Here is a 16,691-nt window from a genome sequence, read left to right as displayed (position 1 = left end):
GCAAACTACTGCGCGGTGTAAGCTCTACGGCCAGGACGTTCAAAACAGCAACAACAACAACAACAACGTCATTTCCCCCGCATCGTTCTTAAAGCGACGACCACCGAAATACCCTTTCTGACAGCAAGTGTTGCCTTTCACAAAATATCAAGCTTACATCAACGTGAATGAAATCAAATCACTATTAGCTGACTTTTAACAGTTACTATTAATTAACCTATTCAGTGAAATCACTTGTTCGTCTCAATTCATGCAAGCTAATTTACACAAATACAAACTGCGAAACATATATGAACCAACCTCGTAAAGATATTGTAACGTGCATGGATAAGTAGACACGCTGGCCGCTGGTTCGCGGGTCTGAGCTTTTGGTCGAGCGGTTAGCGATGCCTCCTGCGGTGCGGGCGATACGGGTTCGCTTCCCGGCCGCGGCAGTTTCTGTGGTTGCGTTGTCCCCCCTGGGTTCGCTACAATATATAAAACCCAGTGACAGCTGGGGTATGCTACGGCGTCCCGCGACCCCAATCGGGACGAGCGGCTCGGATAACGGATGGGTGGAAACGTAACGTGGCTCCCACGTTCTCTTTGTAATTGTAGCTCGCCTCCATCGCCATCTGTTTACAACGTCAAAACCCGTGGGGAATTTTTTTAATATCCTCAAAGAAAAAATAAATTGTAAAAAACAATAACATTTTGGTTTCCCCCCTTATATGTAAAATCCACAGTGAGTTGATATAAAACCTGGCCAAACGTCAAACCTTGTTAAGTAGAGGCAATCAGACTTCTAAGTCATGCCACCGTACACAAGTAGTAACGCTTCCCTTAGGACTTCGGCGTCTGTGCTGGACGGAAGCCTACAAAAATATTTAACGTCCCTGATCTAAGCTAATAATAACAATGGCATAGTTTACCCATCCACCTATCCAAAATCATTTGGTGTCAGTACTGTTGCAAACTGAGCCTTGCCAGGCTAAGCTAAATAGGCTCGCGAGACACCAGAGACTTCCACCTACGGCTCGAGGCGGCGAAGCCGGATAGGTAACAGCACATGAATTTGATCACATCAATACCTCAAATCAAACAGCAGCAAATCTATCAAAAAAATGTATCATTGTGTAAAAAAAACACGCCAGTTTCATTGTTTGAGCAATCTCTTTTTACACATGCCTTTTGCAATACTTTGTGGTTGCTCTACAGTTACGCTTACAGTGGTCTCAGGGGAAACCGACAGGAGACGATATCACGTCTGTTGTTAAAGTCATACAGCGAGCGTCCCGCTTTAAGGCCAATGTATGCAAATGAGGCGTCGTGTCAGCCAATTATATAGACCCTTTTAGAGGCTACGTAATGATGACGTCAGGGCGTCAACTGGAGGCGAAACCAAGCCAGAAGCGGCAACCTGAAATACGACTCACGTCCTCAGGCAAGCGTACGTCATCTAGCTAACGTTAGCGGACGTGTGTTCGTGCTGTGTTTTTAGGTGCCGGAATCGAAGAGGTAATAAACTAAACTCCAAGTTTTATCGCACACCAGCGGCCGCTCCCAGTCCAAAAGATCGGCGACAACTGTGGTTAAACGCGATAAGACGGAAGGACTGGACTGAGGACGGCATTCAAAATGCTCGTGTTTGTAGCGCGCACTTCATATCAGGTAAGTAATGTAACGTTAAACTATACTTTTGTCTGTTGTAGGTATGGCTATGTGTCTTGTAGAGGTTAAACATTCGTGTTCCTCGTCTCCGGGTCCGTTGATGTGAAGAAAACAGCCACTACGTTTTAGGAGATTAAAATGGTTTTATTGAGTACAGATCTGGAGACACACTCTGCCAATCCGTTGTGTGTGTGTCTGACTTCTTTGTGTGTCCTGATGGGTTATATAGACCCCCCTGCTTCTCCTTTACGACACCTCTGGTCTTAATTATCCTATCAATGGAACCTTTTGGTGGTTGAGCTTTAAGAAGTGCTCATCCTGTTCTACCCTACTGAGTTTAGCAGGGGGTCCTCCCCGTACCAGACACGGTGTCTCTCCCAAGGCCCCTGGGGAGGGCAACCCCCTCCCCTACCCACATTCTTGTGGGAGACCTGCAATATATTTGTCTACATGAATGTGTCTTCTTCACCCTCTGTTCTGGTTACATACATTGGTGACATACATTGGTTACATACAGAGTAATACAAATACACTCGGATTATATTTAATATCAATTAACAGTCTAAAGGTTTGTCATGCCCGCCTAACAATCAGAAAGTTGGGACTCTCTTTGCGTTAGCTTAAGCTACCAGTAACTTATTGTAATTAGGGTGACACTCTGATAGCAAGCTTCAGTTGCATCTTATTTTGTAGGAGAGGCCTCTTTGGATAAACACAGCCCAGACTTCATCCCCTCTGTGTTTTCCTATGGATGACAGTGTGGCAGGCCTGCGGAGAAATTGGGAGAGGTAACGTTAGCTAAGTCAAATTGAGGTTTCTAATTGTGGCTGTGAATACTACCGTAGGCTGTGTAATTCCCGTGTGCGGGCATCTTCACTAATAGTCTACGTTTTGTCTCTGTTTTGCCCTGTATTTTCTAAGGCTGCAAAGGAAAAGGAAGAAGAAGCTGAGGCTATGATCCCACAAGAAGCATACAACAGTCTCAGTCAAAAGTATGACCACCTCAGTACTGAATATGGCAACTTGAGAAAAGACTAACAAACTCAAAGAGGAGCTCCAGAAATCACGCTTCTCATTCTCCATGGTCAGAAACAATGCTGCACACTTTCGGGTTCTCACTGGGCTAACTTCAGTCGTTTTCATTTGGTTAATGACAAAAATAAAAGATAGTGTGCAGAAGTGTACTGTAGGTCTCATGCTGGAAGATAATTTATTATTGGTCCTTGTGAAACTGAGATTGGGGCTCAGTAACAGAGATATAGCATATAGGTTCAAAGTTTCAGAAGGCACAATATCAAACATTCTAAGATCCTGGTTGCCTGTAATGGCAAATGTATTGAAATCTCTTATCAAGTGGCCGACTAGGAGTGCTGTCCTTAAAAATATGCCAAAGAGTTTCAGGCAACATTTCAAGAGATGCCGGTGTGACTGTACAGAGATTTTCGTGGTGAGACCTACTAACTTGACCGGTAGAGCTCAAACCTGGTCCAATTACAAACATAATAACACAGTTAAGTACCTGGTGGGAGTAACACCTGCAGGGGCAGTTTCATTCCTGTCCCCAGGCTGGGGTGGGAGTGTCAGATAAGCAAATAACAGTTGAATCAAGGTTTTTGCACCTATTAGAACCAAAAGATGAAGTCTTAGCAGACAGGGGATTTTTGATCAGGTATGAGCTTGCTGCATATGGTGCCACCTTGCGTATACCAAGTTTCACTAAAGGAAAGCGTCAGTTACCTGCTTCTGAAGTAGATTCGTCAAGACAACTGTCTCGTGTGAGAAGACACGTAGAGAGAGTTATAAGCAGATGGAAGAGTTTCAAAATTTTGCATTCTGTTATTACTGTTTCACAAGTTAACGTCTTGGATGACATGGTGATTGTGTGGTGCGCTTACCAATCTCAGATTTTTTTAAGAAGAGGAGGCAGAAATATCTTTGTTGGGTCAACAAGTGGTTTATGCGCCACACTTTTCTGCCCTGGAACAAAATGCTTATGGAGCAGCCAGTTCTTTTTAATGTAATGTGACTCTTTAGTATGGCTATCCCATTCACATAGGAATCAACAGTATTTGTATATCCGAGCTGCATTCCTAGTAGCAGTGCCAATACTTTTAGATCACCACAGATGTTCATGTCATAATTGTTGTACTGTATGTGTTTCAACAACAGTTCCATGTTATTGTAGGTTTCTTTCATGTGTACTACATAGTCAATGGGTACTGAAGGGTGGACATTGCCATTGTGTAACAGGACAACTTTCAGCCTTAACATTGACAAATCTATAAAAAGAAGCCATTGTTGTGGGTCATGCACACAACCCAAAGCCATGAACAATCCATCAATGTCAGTGCAGAAACAGAGGTTGTCAACCTCTGTAAAGAAGTTTGTCAAATGTACTTGATGGTTCTGAAAGATAGACATTTTTGTACCTGGTGACAGCAAACCCCATACTTGCAATGTTGAACCAAGGAGTTCTGCTTTACCTTGTGACAAATGTAAGTCTCCAAGCAGATCATTTAATTCTGGCTGTGTTATCAGATGGGGATAACCAGGGTTCAACTTCTAGATCAGTGACGTTTTCCACATCTGGTTCATGCGTGGTGGCATCTTCATCTGCCTCTTCTAGGCTCCATGTCTGTGGTGGCTTTGGTCCTGGCAAACTGTTATCATGTGGCACTGATCTCATGGCTGAAAGCAGATTGGGGTATTCAATAGATTTGTTATATTTAGTAAAGACTAGCAGAGGTACCCAGCATTGCCCTGGGAAAATGTTCTCACCAAAACAACCAACACGATTTGATCTTTACGATATCATCGATGATGAAATATAGGATAATTTATGATATGATACATGTGATAAAGGAATGTTGAATAAACGAATCTTATGAAAGAAAATTATCAAATGTCATAATTTTCAATCCATTCATCAAGCTTCTTTGCCAGTGTGTATATTAATCGCTCAGTGCTCAAGCGCCTCAGGGTAATCCACGTTGCGTGCCTTCAGGCTAGCATTGACAATGTTAGGTGTAGTGCCTCCCTTGACCACTGGAAGGATTTGCCGGAAGTCGCCACAAAGCATCGTAACGCCTCTTTTGCAAATAAGTCAAATGTTTTACTTGGGTTTTGACATATTTTTTCGACTTGTGCAATCATTGGAAAGTGCTGATTCTAAAGATACCTTTCTTTTTGTTCTACAATGAGTATTTTTGGAGTTTTAAGCAAACATAAAAACATACACTCTTTCTTTATATATATACTTAGCACAAAAAGTAAGGAAATTTGTGTTTGGTATATTATTTCTTTGTTGTAACAATGCTTCTTGGCAAAAATCTTATACCGTTGGAAAGCATGTTTATTTCCCTTTTAACTGGTGCCACATTTGTAAGGAACATGCATTTGTAGGATGAGCAGCAGAGCTGAGTATTTGCCAAATTTGCCAAATCTTCTCTGCCAATGCCAAACAGCTTATTTTGCTGTTGCTATTGACTCTTGATTTGAGCTTCTGGTACCCCAGGTACTGACAATCAGGTGCCTGATATAAGATTTATTGCAAAGAAGCAATATGATAGGCTGGAATAGGTTCCAGCATCCCCGTGACCCTGAGAGCAGGATAAGCGGTTAAGATAATGGATATATACACTACCGTTCAAAAGTTTGGGATCACCCAAACAATTTTGTGTTTTCCATGAAAAGTCACACTTATTCACCACCATATGTTGTGAAATGAATAGAAAATAGAGTCAAGACATTGACAAGGTTAGAAATAATGATTTGTATTTGAAATAAGATTTTTTTTACATCAAACTTTGCTTTCGTCAAAGAATCCTCCATTTGCAGCAATTACAGCATTGCAGACCTTTGGCATTCTAGCTGTTAATTTGTTGAGGTAATCTGGAGAAATTGCACCCCACGCTTCCAGAAGCAGCTCCCACAAGTTGGATTGGTTGGATGGGCACTTCTTGCGTACCATACGGTCAAGCTGCTCCCACAACAGCTCAATGGGGTTCAGATCTGGTGACTGCGCTGGCCACTCCATTACCGATAGAATACCAGCTGGCTGCTTCTGCTCTAAATAGTTCTTGCACAATTTGGAGGTGTGTTTAGGGTCATTGTCCTGTTGTAGGATGAAATTGGCTCCAATCAAGCGCTGTCCACTGGGTATGGCATGGCGTTGCAAAATGGAGTGATAGCCTTCCTTATTCAGAATCCCTTTTACCCTGTACAAATCTCCCACCTTACCAGCACCAAAGCAACCCCAGACCATCACATTACCTCCACCATGCTTAACAGATGGCGTCAGGCATTCTTCCAGCATCTTTTCATTTGTTCTGCGTCTCACAAACGTTCTTCTTTGTGATCCAAACACCTCAAACTTGGATTCATCCGTCCACAACACTTTTTTCCAGTCTTCCTCTGTCCAATGTCTGTGTTCTTTTGCCCATCTTAATCTTTTTCTTTTATTGGTCAGTCTCAGATATGGCTTTTTCTTTGCCACTCTGCCCTGAAGCCCAGAATCCCGCAGCCGCCTCTTCACTGTAGATGTTGACACTGGTGTTTTGCGGGTACTATTTAATGAAGATGCCAGTTGGGGACCTGTGAGGCGTCTGTTTCTCAAACTAGAGACTCTAATGTACTTATCTTCTTGCTCAGTTGTGCAACGCGGCCTCCCACTTCTTTTTCTACTCTGGTTAGAGCCTGTTTGTGCTGTCCTCTGAAGGGAGTAGTACACACCGGTGTAGGAAATCTTCAATTTCTTAGCAATTTCTCGCATGGAATAGCCTTCATTTCTAAGAACAAGAATAGACTGTCGAGTTTCAGATGAAAGTTCTCTTTTTCTGGCCATTTTGAGCGTTTAATTGACCCCACAAGTGTGATGCTCCAGAAACTCAACCTGCCCAAAGGAAGGTCAGTTTTGTAGCTTCTGTAACGAGCTAAACTGTTTTCAGATGTGTGAACATGATTGCACAAGGGTTTTCTAATCATCAATTAGCCTTCTGAGCCAATGAGCAAACACATTGTACCATTAGAACACTGGAGTGATAGTTGCTTGAAATGGGCCTCTATACACCTATGTAGATATTGCACCAAAAACCAGACATTTGCAGCTAGAATAGTCATTTACCACATTAGCAATGTATAGAGTGTATTTCTTTAAAGTTAAGACTAGTTTAAAGTTATCTTCATTGAAAAGTACAGTGCTTTTCCTTCAAAAATATGGACATTTCAATGTGATCCCAAACTTTTGAACGGTAGTGTATATATATAAAGAAAGCCAGAAACATTGGTTAGACGGAAGTAACAGTCCGTCGTGTGATCCTACTGTTCTCGCCATATCATTGGGACTGTAAATGGCACTGACCTCCGAGTACATCTGAGCCAAGCTGTCAGGTTGACTTCACATGTTGTACAACAAATGTGAGGAGCCCAGGGTTTCTCTTGGTTACCACATTCGTAACAGAATGTATTACAGCTGTTGGAACATTGATGAGACATTTCTGCTGTATAAGATCTTCCTGAAGACAATAGATCTTATTGGTAAGTATACTCACTATGTTATTGCCTGAAGAACATGTGCATCAACATGCATCCAAGCAGCATCTGTACATGTGAGCAGCTTTTACAGCCTGTCTGCCAGCATCTAACCTGACTAAGCATGCCCAGGCATGCCAAAGACAACATTTGCATAGCACCTACACTGAGTGCATGCCCAGGTATGCTTGGACTGACCAAAACAGCTTGCTTTGTGGGCAATATACTAGTAAACTTAAAATATAATGGGAAATCACAAAACATAGGTTATAGCTACAAAACTGTGTGATAGGAAAATTTTAGGGTGATTTCCATGATCAGCAGCCCAAGATCCATAAAATAAACCCAAAAGTGTTCAGGAAGCAAAATCTTCATTGTCCAGTGTTATGTGCACGGACGGGCACAGCCATTCTTGTCAACCACATCACATGACTCCACAGATTCAAGAAAATTTATAAAATCACAAGACATGGCTTTGGAGGGACAGCAAATGTGGATGTTGAAATATCCAAGAATGAGAAAGTTGTCCTATTTTGGAACAATGTGGGAAAGAAGATCAGAGAATTCACTGATAAAATCAATATTCAAACTTGGTGGGCAGCATGATGGCCCAGTGATCAGCACTATTGCCTCCCAGCAAGCAGGTCCTGGGTTCAAACCCCAGGCTGTCCCAGACCCTTTTTGTGTGGAGTTTGCATGTTCTCCCCATGTCTGCATGGGTTTCTGCCGGGTGCTCTAGTTTCCTCCCACCACCAAAACAGTGTATGCTAGGGTTAATACTGTCTGTGCCCCTGACCAAGGCAATGGAAAGAAGAACTGGAGTTGGTCCCTGGGTGCTGCACTACAGCTGCCCACTGCTCCTATACCATAGGATGGGTTAAAGCAGAGGATGAATTTCATATGCTTGCTTACAATGACAAATTTACTGTCTTTCTTTCTATTGGGCTTTGGGGGTCTGTATGCTAGTAAGGAGAAGACTGGCAGGGTGCCATCTATCACAAAAGCTAAAAATTCAAAAGATGAAAAAGGGCGTATAGAAATAATAGAGCACTTGATGGCATTTTTGTGAATTAAGGCAACCCCACCACCTTGCACATGTAAACTGGGTTGATGAAAATGAGAGTAGCCTGAAGGAGTGGCTTCAATAAGAGGGGAGAGGTCATCAGGGGTAAGCCATGACTCAATGATAAAGAAGCAGTTTAACCTAGCTAAATTTTGCAAAAACAAATCCAATTGTTACATCTGTCTCTCCTTTCACACCCTCAACCTCAAAAGCTACTTAACCTGAGCCACTCCCCGAGTGTCAGTCTCTCTCTCTCTCTCTCTCTCTCTCTCTCTCTCTCTCTCTCTCTCTCTCTCTCTCTCTCTCTCTGTTTGTGTGTGAGTGGAGATAGGTGAGCAGGGCCTCACCAGCTGCAACTCATTCCATAATCAAGCCAACCTGCTATAAAAGACCAGCACTGCCACTTCCACCCTGCCAAATCGTAGCCTCTGATCCGTCAGTGTACTGCATCCAGCCCTTGCTCGCAAATCTGTTTTTGAATCTGCTGATTGACTGATATGCTCCTTTGGGAAGCAAGTTTTGTGTCTGCGCCTGAGTGTCCCGTAACGGTACGATCTGGCCAAAGATGGACTCAGCAGACACAGATCCCCTTCATCAAGCCATCGCCAGCCAGGGTATTCTGCTTGCATAACATAATCAGGTTTTGCAAACGTTGTCCTCACAGGTTACGGAGATGGCCCAGGCCCTGGCTAGCCTGCAGCAACAACTCTCCGCCCTGAACCCCTCCCAACCAGTCCTGCCTGCCCAGTTGGTCCGCAGCCCCTCTCCCCCACCACGCGAACCATATGTGCCACCTCCAGAGCCATATGATGGCAATTTGGGAACCCGTAGAGACTTTTTAATTCAATGTTCATTAGTTTTTGACCAACAGCCCCGTACCTATTCCACTGACAGAGCTAGGATTTCCTACCTGATTGGCTACCTCCGTAGTCCGGCACACAGCTGGGCTACGGCAGTTTGGGAAAAACAGTCCCCGATCTGTTCCTCATACTCCCAACTTTTAGGAGGAGATGGGGAAAATCTTTGACCACCCGGTTCGAGGTAAACAGGCCGCCAAGAGAATGCTTTCCCTTCGTCAGCGCTCTCGCTCAGTGGCTGAATTAGCAGTTGAATTCCGCTGCCTTGCAGCTGAGAGTGGCTGGAATGAGGAGGCGCTCCAGGAAGCTTTCCATAACACTCTGTGACACCATAAAGGACGAGTTGGCATCCCGGGAAGAGCCTGACGGACTCGATCGGCTTATTGACCTAGCTATCGAGGTGGACAACCGCCTTAGGGAGCGTCGGAAGGAGAGAACGGGTAAGATAGCCTCTGCTAACACCCTACCTCGTCCTTCTCCACCGTCGGTCTCTTCCAGAGTCCGAGCCTATGCAGTTAGGCCGAGCTAATCTCACCCCAGAGGAAAGGCAACGCCGGTTAAGCACCTGGAGCGGTCTGTATTGTGGTCAGACTGGCCATTTCCTCTCCACCTGTCCCTTACGCCCAGCAGAAGGGGGGGCTCAACAGTAGTGGGAGAGATATTGTTGGGCCAGACCTCTGATTCCTCTTCCCCAAGAATTCCACTAGATGCCACCCTCTCTTGGCTGAATCAGACGCTCCTACTATCGGCTTTTGTTGACTCAGGGGCCGATGAGAGTTTTTTGGACCGAAATGTTGTGACCCAATTGGCAATGGAGAGCATTCCACTGGAAAGACCCCTCACTGCCAGAGCCCTCAACGGACAACTCCTCGCCCGTGTAACCGAGAGAACAGAGCCAGTCAGCCTTCGTGTCTCTGGTAATCATCGGGAGATGATTAGTTTCCATGTCTTTGACTGCCCTGGTTCTCCTCTTGTCCTCGGTCATCCCTGGTTGGTTCTCCATAGACTGGGCTGCTGGAAAGGTAATATCTTGGAGTTCATCCTGTCATGCTAACTGTCTTCGTTCTGCCCTTGCTCCTGCCTTGTTTGTTCCTTCACCTGTTTCAGAGCCACCAGACATGTCTTCGGTACCCGCAGTTTATCACGACTTTGCTCCTGTGTTCAGCAAACATCAGGCCCTGTCATTACGTCCCCACCGGCCCTATGACTGTGCCATCGACCTTCAGCCAGGAGCTCCCCTTCCCAGCAGCCGGTTGTACAATCTCTCTCGCCCAGAACAACAGGCATGGAGACGTACATCCAGGATTCCCTGGCTGCAGGTATCAGGCCTTCGTCCTCCCCGGTGGGTGCTGGATTCTTTTTTGTGGGGAAAAAAAGATGGGACTTTGAGACCGTGCATTGACTTCCGGGGTATGAACAATATCACCATCAAAAAAAATAAATATCCCCTGCCACTCATCACCTCCGCTTTCTCCCCTCTCCATGGAGCAAAAGTGTTTTCCAAGTGTGATGAGCAGAGCTCTCGCCCCTTCTTCCGGGTCCAGCCACGCCTCACAATCATCCCGAATGACAACAGGTGAGGTTTAATTATCCTGGCGTCCCCTTAAATATAGCCGTGAGCAGCCAGCAGCAGGCTTGCCTCACGTTGTCTTGACCCCGCAGTTCGAGGGATGTTAATATCCAGTTATGGTGTGCATTAGACAAACGTGGTGGCAGTTTCCTCCTCTCCTGGTGCTGTTTAATACGGGCGTGTGTGGTGTAATATTTGCTAGTAATATTTGATTTGCTAATGTCCCTTACGGCTTTCCGTAGCGCCACAACAAAGTCACGTGATGTACGTAACAACGTCAGTGGGAATACGGTCGGTGAATAAACACCCAGCACGAGAGAAGTCGTCCTTGCTTTATTAATGTTATAAGTTAACATAGCCAGAGGGCACAGATCATTACATGGTGTCAGAGTAGCGGAGTTTAAATACCCAATATGGATTCGTACGGCGTTCCAGCTCCACGGATGGACTGGGAATCGGCGAACTTACCTGAAGCATGGAGACGATTTCGACAAACAACGGAGCTAATGTTCAAGGGCCCCCTGCGCGGGAAGAACGAAGAGGAGAAATGCAGCTACCTCCTGCTCTGGATAGGGGAAAAAGGGCGCGATGTGCACAACACTTGGACACTCAGCGGGGAACAAGCCAAGAAGCTAGAAACGTACTACGATAAGTACACTGAGTACATCACCCCCAAAGCAAACCCGATTTATGCCAGATATAAATTTCATGAAAAGATGCAGGGAGAGAGTGAATCCTTCGAACGATTTGTAACTGAGCTAAAGCTCCTAGTCAAAGACTGTGGCTACCCAAATGCCGACGAGATGGTAAGGGACCGCATCGTTTTTGCCACCAACTCACCCAGAGTGAGAGAAAAGCTACTTAGCCAGGGAGCTGAGCTAACGCTAGAAAAAGCCGTAGATGTAGCCCGCTCACACGAGCTAACAAAGCAACAGCTAAAGTCTATGGGCCAGGGCAGCACGCATGAAACGGTGCACGCAATAGGCAGAAAGACTTACAAACCGAACGCACCCAAAGCAGCTAACGCTAACTTCAGACAAAGGGAAGGTAACGTTAGCACCGCCACTAGGGCGTGTAGCTATTGTGGAGGGCTACACGGCGCTAAAGCCACTTGCCCAGCTAAGGGTAAACAATGCATTAAATGCAAGAAGCTCAATCATTTTGCTAAAGTATGCAAGTCTAGCTCCCAGGGACAGACAAAGTACTACCGCGGCACAGTACATGCCGTCGGAGAGAACCCAGAAGAGTACACCACTGACAGAGAGCAGGAAGAACTGTACTTCGACAACATTACAGTGGAGAACACCGCTGTGGGAGAACAGACAGAGCTGTACATAGACTGCATCTCAATAGAGAACAACGGAAAAAGCAACGAGCAGGCTTACGTAGAGGTTGGAATTGGCACACCTCCACAGAGGGTAAAGTTTAAACTAGACACTGGGGCACAGGCCAATACTATTCCCACCAACCTGTTCCAGGCGCTGTTCAAAAATGTGACACTGAAACCAGCAATACACAGACTCACTGAATATGGAGGAGGCGCGCTGAGCGTGAAAGGCACATGCAAACTCAAATGTAAGTACAGAGACAATGCAATGATGCTGGACTTTTACGTCATTGACACAAACGCCCCACCAGTCATGGCAATGAAAACATGCCGTGACCTAAACTTGGTAAAAATAGTGATGGCTGTGAGCGAGGAAAACAATGTCACATCACGGAGCATAATGGATGAGTATGCAGATGTTTTCCAGGGAATAGGAGAGTTCCCAGGCGAGTGCACCTTCCGCGTCACACCAGATGCAATGCCGGTCGTCTGCCCACCACGCAGAATCCCCATCGCCCTACGCAGCAAACTGAGGGACGAGCTTGACAGCATGGAGAAAGGCGACATAATCTGTAAGATAACAGAACCCACAGAATGGGTGAACGCACTCGTCATTGTTGAGAAGCCAAAGACAGGCAAACTTAGAGTGTGTTTAGACCCCAGAGCTCTTAACAAAGTGATACAACGACCTCACTACCCCCTCCCCACGCTGGAGGACGCCACCACAAAGCTCGCTGGAGCTGAGTACTTTAGCGTGTTAGACGCGCGGTCAGGCTATTGGGCCATCAAACTGAGTACTGAATCCTCAAGGTTGACGACATTTAACACAGTGTTTGGCAGGTATCGTTTCCTCAGACTGCCATTCGAAATCGTGTCCGCTCAAGACGAGTTCCAGAGACACGTGGATGAAACATATGAAGAATTGGACGGTGTGACGGCCATAGTGGACGACATACTAGTGTTCGGCAAGACTAAAGAGGAACATGACCAGCGTCTCAGAGCGATGCTGAAGCGCACAAGGGAGCGAGGGGTGAGGCTCAACCCCGACAAGTGTCACATATGCGTGTCCGAGGTAAGCTACTTCGGCCACACGCTCTTACACGAAGGCATCAAACCAGACCCACACAAGGTGAAGGCGGTCAAGGACATGCAACCCCCACAGAACAAAGCAGAGCTGGAGACAGTCCTCGGGATGATCAACTACCTCGCCAGATTCGCTCCACACCTCTCACAGATAAACTCACCCCTCAGACAGCTTCTGAAACAGGACAGTGAGTTTGTGTGGGATGCAGTCCATGACAAGGCGTTCCAAGAGATGAAGAATCTCATTACACAGCACCCAGGTCCAGTACTCTCATATTTTGACCCGCAGAAAGAGCTGCGACTCCAAGTGGATGCATCCAAAAGTGGCCTTGGGGCTGTCATGCTCCAAGATGGCAAACCAATTGCCTATGCGTCCAAGTCACTCAACAGCACTGAAGAAAACTACGCACAGTTAGAGAAGGAGCTCTACGCTGTGGTCTTCGGCTGCAAGAGGTTCCACGAGTACATGTACGGACGAAAAGTGATTATGGAGTCAGACCACAAGCCTCTGGAGGCAATACTAAAAAAGCCACTGGCAGCAGCACCACCCCGGCTGCAACGGATGATCCTGGCGCTCCAAAAATACGACATCCAAATCATCCACCGCCCCGGTAAGGACATACCGGTGGCCGACACACTGTCACGCAAGTCAATAGAACACCACGACAGTGACCTACAGGAAGGGATGGAGGCCCAAGTGCACACAGTCCTCAGCAACATCCCTGTGAGCGACACAAGACTCACAGAAATCAAGCAGGAAACAGCGCAAGATCCACAGCTCACCGCACTCAGACGAGCCACACTCACTGGCTGGCCAGACACAAAGAAAAAGTGCCCGCCCAGCATCCAGGAATACTGGAACCACAGAGCAGAAATCTCAGAAATGGACGGTATCCTGTTCAAAGGTGAGAGAATCATTGTCCCCCAAAAGCTTCGCAAGGACATGATACAGCGCATCCATGCCAGCCACCTTGGCGTGGAAAAAAGCAAATGCCGAGCAAGAGACTTACTGTTCTGGCCTGGCATGGGGAAACAGATCGAGGATGCGGTAGCAGACTGCAGCATATGCCAAGAACGGCGCAGCGCAAATGCAAAGGAACCAATGATGTCACACGCCATACCCGAGCGGCCGTGGCAAGTGATAGGCACAGACCTATTCACATGGAACTCACAGGACTTCATAGTCACTGTGGACTACTACTCCAGATTCTTCGAGCTAGAGAGACTTTACAGCTGCACCTCATCTGCCGTCATCATGAAGCTGAAAGCAGCAATGGCTCGACACAGAATCCCCGAGACTATCATCAGCGACAACGGTCCGTGCTACAGCTCTGGTGAGTTCCGCAACTTCTCACAGACATGGGGTTTCTCACACACCACCACAAGCCCCCACTACCCACAGAGCAACGGCCTCTCCGAGAAGACTGTCCAGACGGCCAAACGCATTCTGGACAAAGCCAAAGTTGAGAACAAAGACCCCTACATGAGCTTACTGGAGTATCGCAACACACCGGTGGACAACCTGAAATCACCGGCACAGCTACTGATGAGTCGGAGGCTGCGGTCCATTCTCCCATCAACAGCAAAACACCTGCAGCCACAGATCGCCAGTCAGGAGGATGTTCACAAAAGGAGAGAGGTATGTCAACAGCGCCAGCAGGCATACTACAACCGAACAGCCAAACCTCTGCCCCACCTGCCCGCAGGCACACCAATCCGCTTCAGGCAGGAGGATGGATCCTGGAGACCTGCAACTGTGGAAAGACCAGCGAACACAGACAGGAGCTACCACATCCAAACCAAAGAAGGTCAGATCTACCAACGCAACCGTCAACACCTGCGACAAAGCAGAGTGAACACTCACACTACACACACACACACTTCACAGCAGACTGTTACCAGCGCTAACAACAACACACAAGCCCATCAGCAAGAGCATGCTGAACCTCCAGACACGAACAATCAGCGACAACCAGACACACAGCCTGGTTACACCACGAGGTCAGGTCGCACGATCAAACCAAGACAAATCCTTGACTCATGAATGGAAAAAAAAAGAGAATTGTACACCAACCTGTACTATACCTGCTATGTTTTGAAAAGAAATATTTACAGCGTTCACTTACCTTGTGTACCTACCTGCTGTTTGCAGTTACCAGTAATGAAATGAAAAAAAAGATGAAATGTTATTACGGTGTCACATTTAGACAGTGAAGGAAATGTTTTACACTACTTTGTTGCAGTCCAGTTATATAAGAGTTCCACTTTCATATTCTTTCTTAAGATTGTATTCGCTTATAAACGTGCTCAACGTGGTCTGTATCTCTGCAGAGAAAGCAGCACTTTTCAGAAAAAGGGAGATGTAATATTTGCTAGTAATGTTTGATTTGCTAATGTCCCTTACGGCTTTCCGTAGCGCCACAACAAAGTCACGTGATGTACGTAACAACGTCAGTGGGAATACGGTCGGTGAATAAACACCCAGCACGAGAGAAGTCGTCCTTGCTTTATTAATGTTATAAGTTAACATAGCCAGAGGGCACAGATCATTACATGTGGTGCTCTGCGGTTGGGACCACTGGCCAACGAAGGGTTTCGGCTACACAACGTGCCACTCCCAGGAACGAAAAAGAGAACCATGTTGGCAAACAAGTGAACTCGCTACTGTACCTGCCGAGGAGGAGCTCGGGCTATCTGCTGTTTTTGTCCCCTTTGTTCTCCTGATTGGTGTATCATTTTGGTCTTTTTTTGTGTGATTTGTCCTGTTACTAAGTTGGTAGTGGAAATCTGTGAGTTAGCCTCGGGGATCTCAGGTGACTGTTGTTTTGTTTTTTATTTAATTACCAGTACAGGTGGGCTGTTAGTGGCTTGCAGGTGGTGGGTCACATTGGTGGAGGGCTCCCCTTTCTTTTTTGGGGGGTTTATTTGCATGCTTGGTTGCTGTGTTTTCCTAATTTTGCGTAGCTTGTGGTCTTTTCCGATTAATTTGTCTGCTTTTGTTTTACAGTTTGTGTGTGACCTAGCCCTCATCTCTCCTGGTGGTGGTGATTCCCCTCCTGTGCTGATAACTATTTTAATCGAGTGGTATCTTTTAGCTGATATTAAAATTGATTGTAATAAAGTAAGCCTATTTTAATTGGAAGCTCATGTCTCCTGCTCCTTTTTATTAAATATAAGAACCGGTATATCAAGGGCATCCCCTGGGTGGAATTCCAGGTTGGCTTTGCCCTATTTGCGGTCAGGGGCTTATAGTTGCCCCTGTCACACAAGCTTGACCTCCGGAATGCTTACCACCTCGTCCGCATCAGAGAGGGGAATGAGTGGAAGACAGCCTTTAAGACACCTCTGGGCCATTTTGAATATCTGGTCATGCCATTCGGCCTTACTAATGCCCCCGCTGTCTTCCAGGCTTTGGTGAATGATGTGCTGAGAGACATGATCGGACGCTTCGTCTTTGTTTACTTGGATGATATCCTCATCTACTCCCTCGACACTCACCAGCTGCAAGTTCGTCAGGTACTCCAACAGTTGTGGGGGAACAAACTATGTCAAAGCAGAAAAGTGCGAATTTCACTCTGCAACCATCTCTTTCCTATAGGCTACGTGATTTCA

The 16,691-nt window shown here is 46.2% G+C and overlaps 1 long non-coding RNA gene across 1 annotated transcript; it reads left to right on the top strand.

Annotated features, from left to right (window-relative positions):
- The first annotated feature begins 1,381 nt into the window (after nt 1-1,381).
- LOC130107605 (uncharacterized) lies at nt 1,382-4,535 on the top strand. Its single transcript, XR_008809819.1, has 3 exons — nt 1,382-1,650; nt 2,344-2,438; nt 2,572-4,535. It is a non-coding gene; the product is annotated as an uncharacterized LOC130107605 (long non-coding RNA).
- The last annotated feature ends 12,156 nt before the right edge of the window (nt 4,536-16,691 follow it).

This window comes from Lampris incognitus, chromosome 2 (genome assembly GCF_029633865.1).
Source record: "Lampris incognitus isolate fLamInc1 chromosome 2, fLamInc1.hap2, whole genome shotgun sequence".
NCBI classification, from domain to species: Eukaryota; Metazoa; Chordata; class Actinopteri; order Lampriformes; family Lampridae; genus Lampris; species Lampris incognitus.
This window is presented reverse-complemented; position numbering and strand designations above follow the sequence as displayed.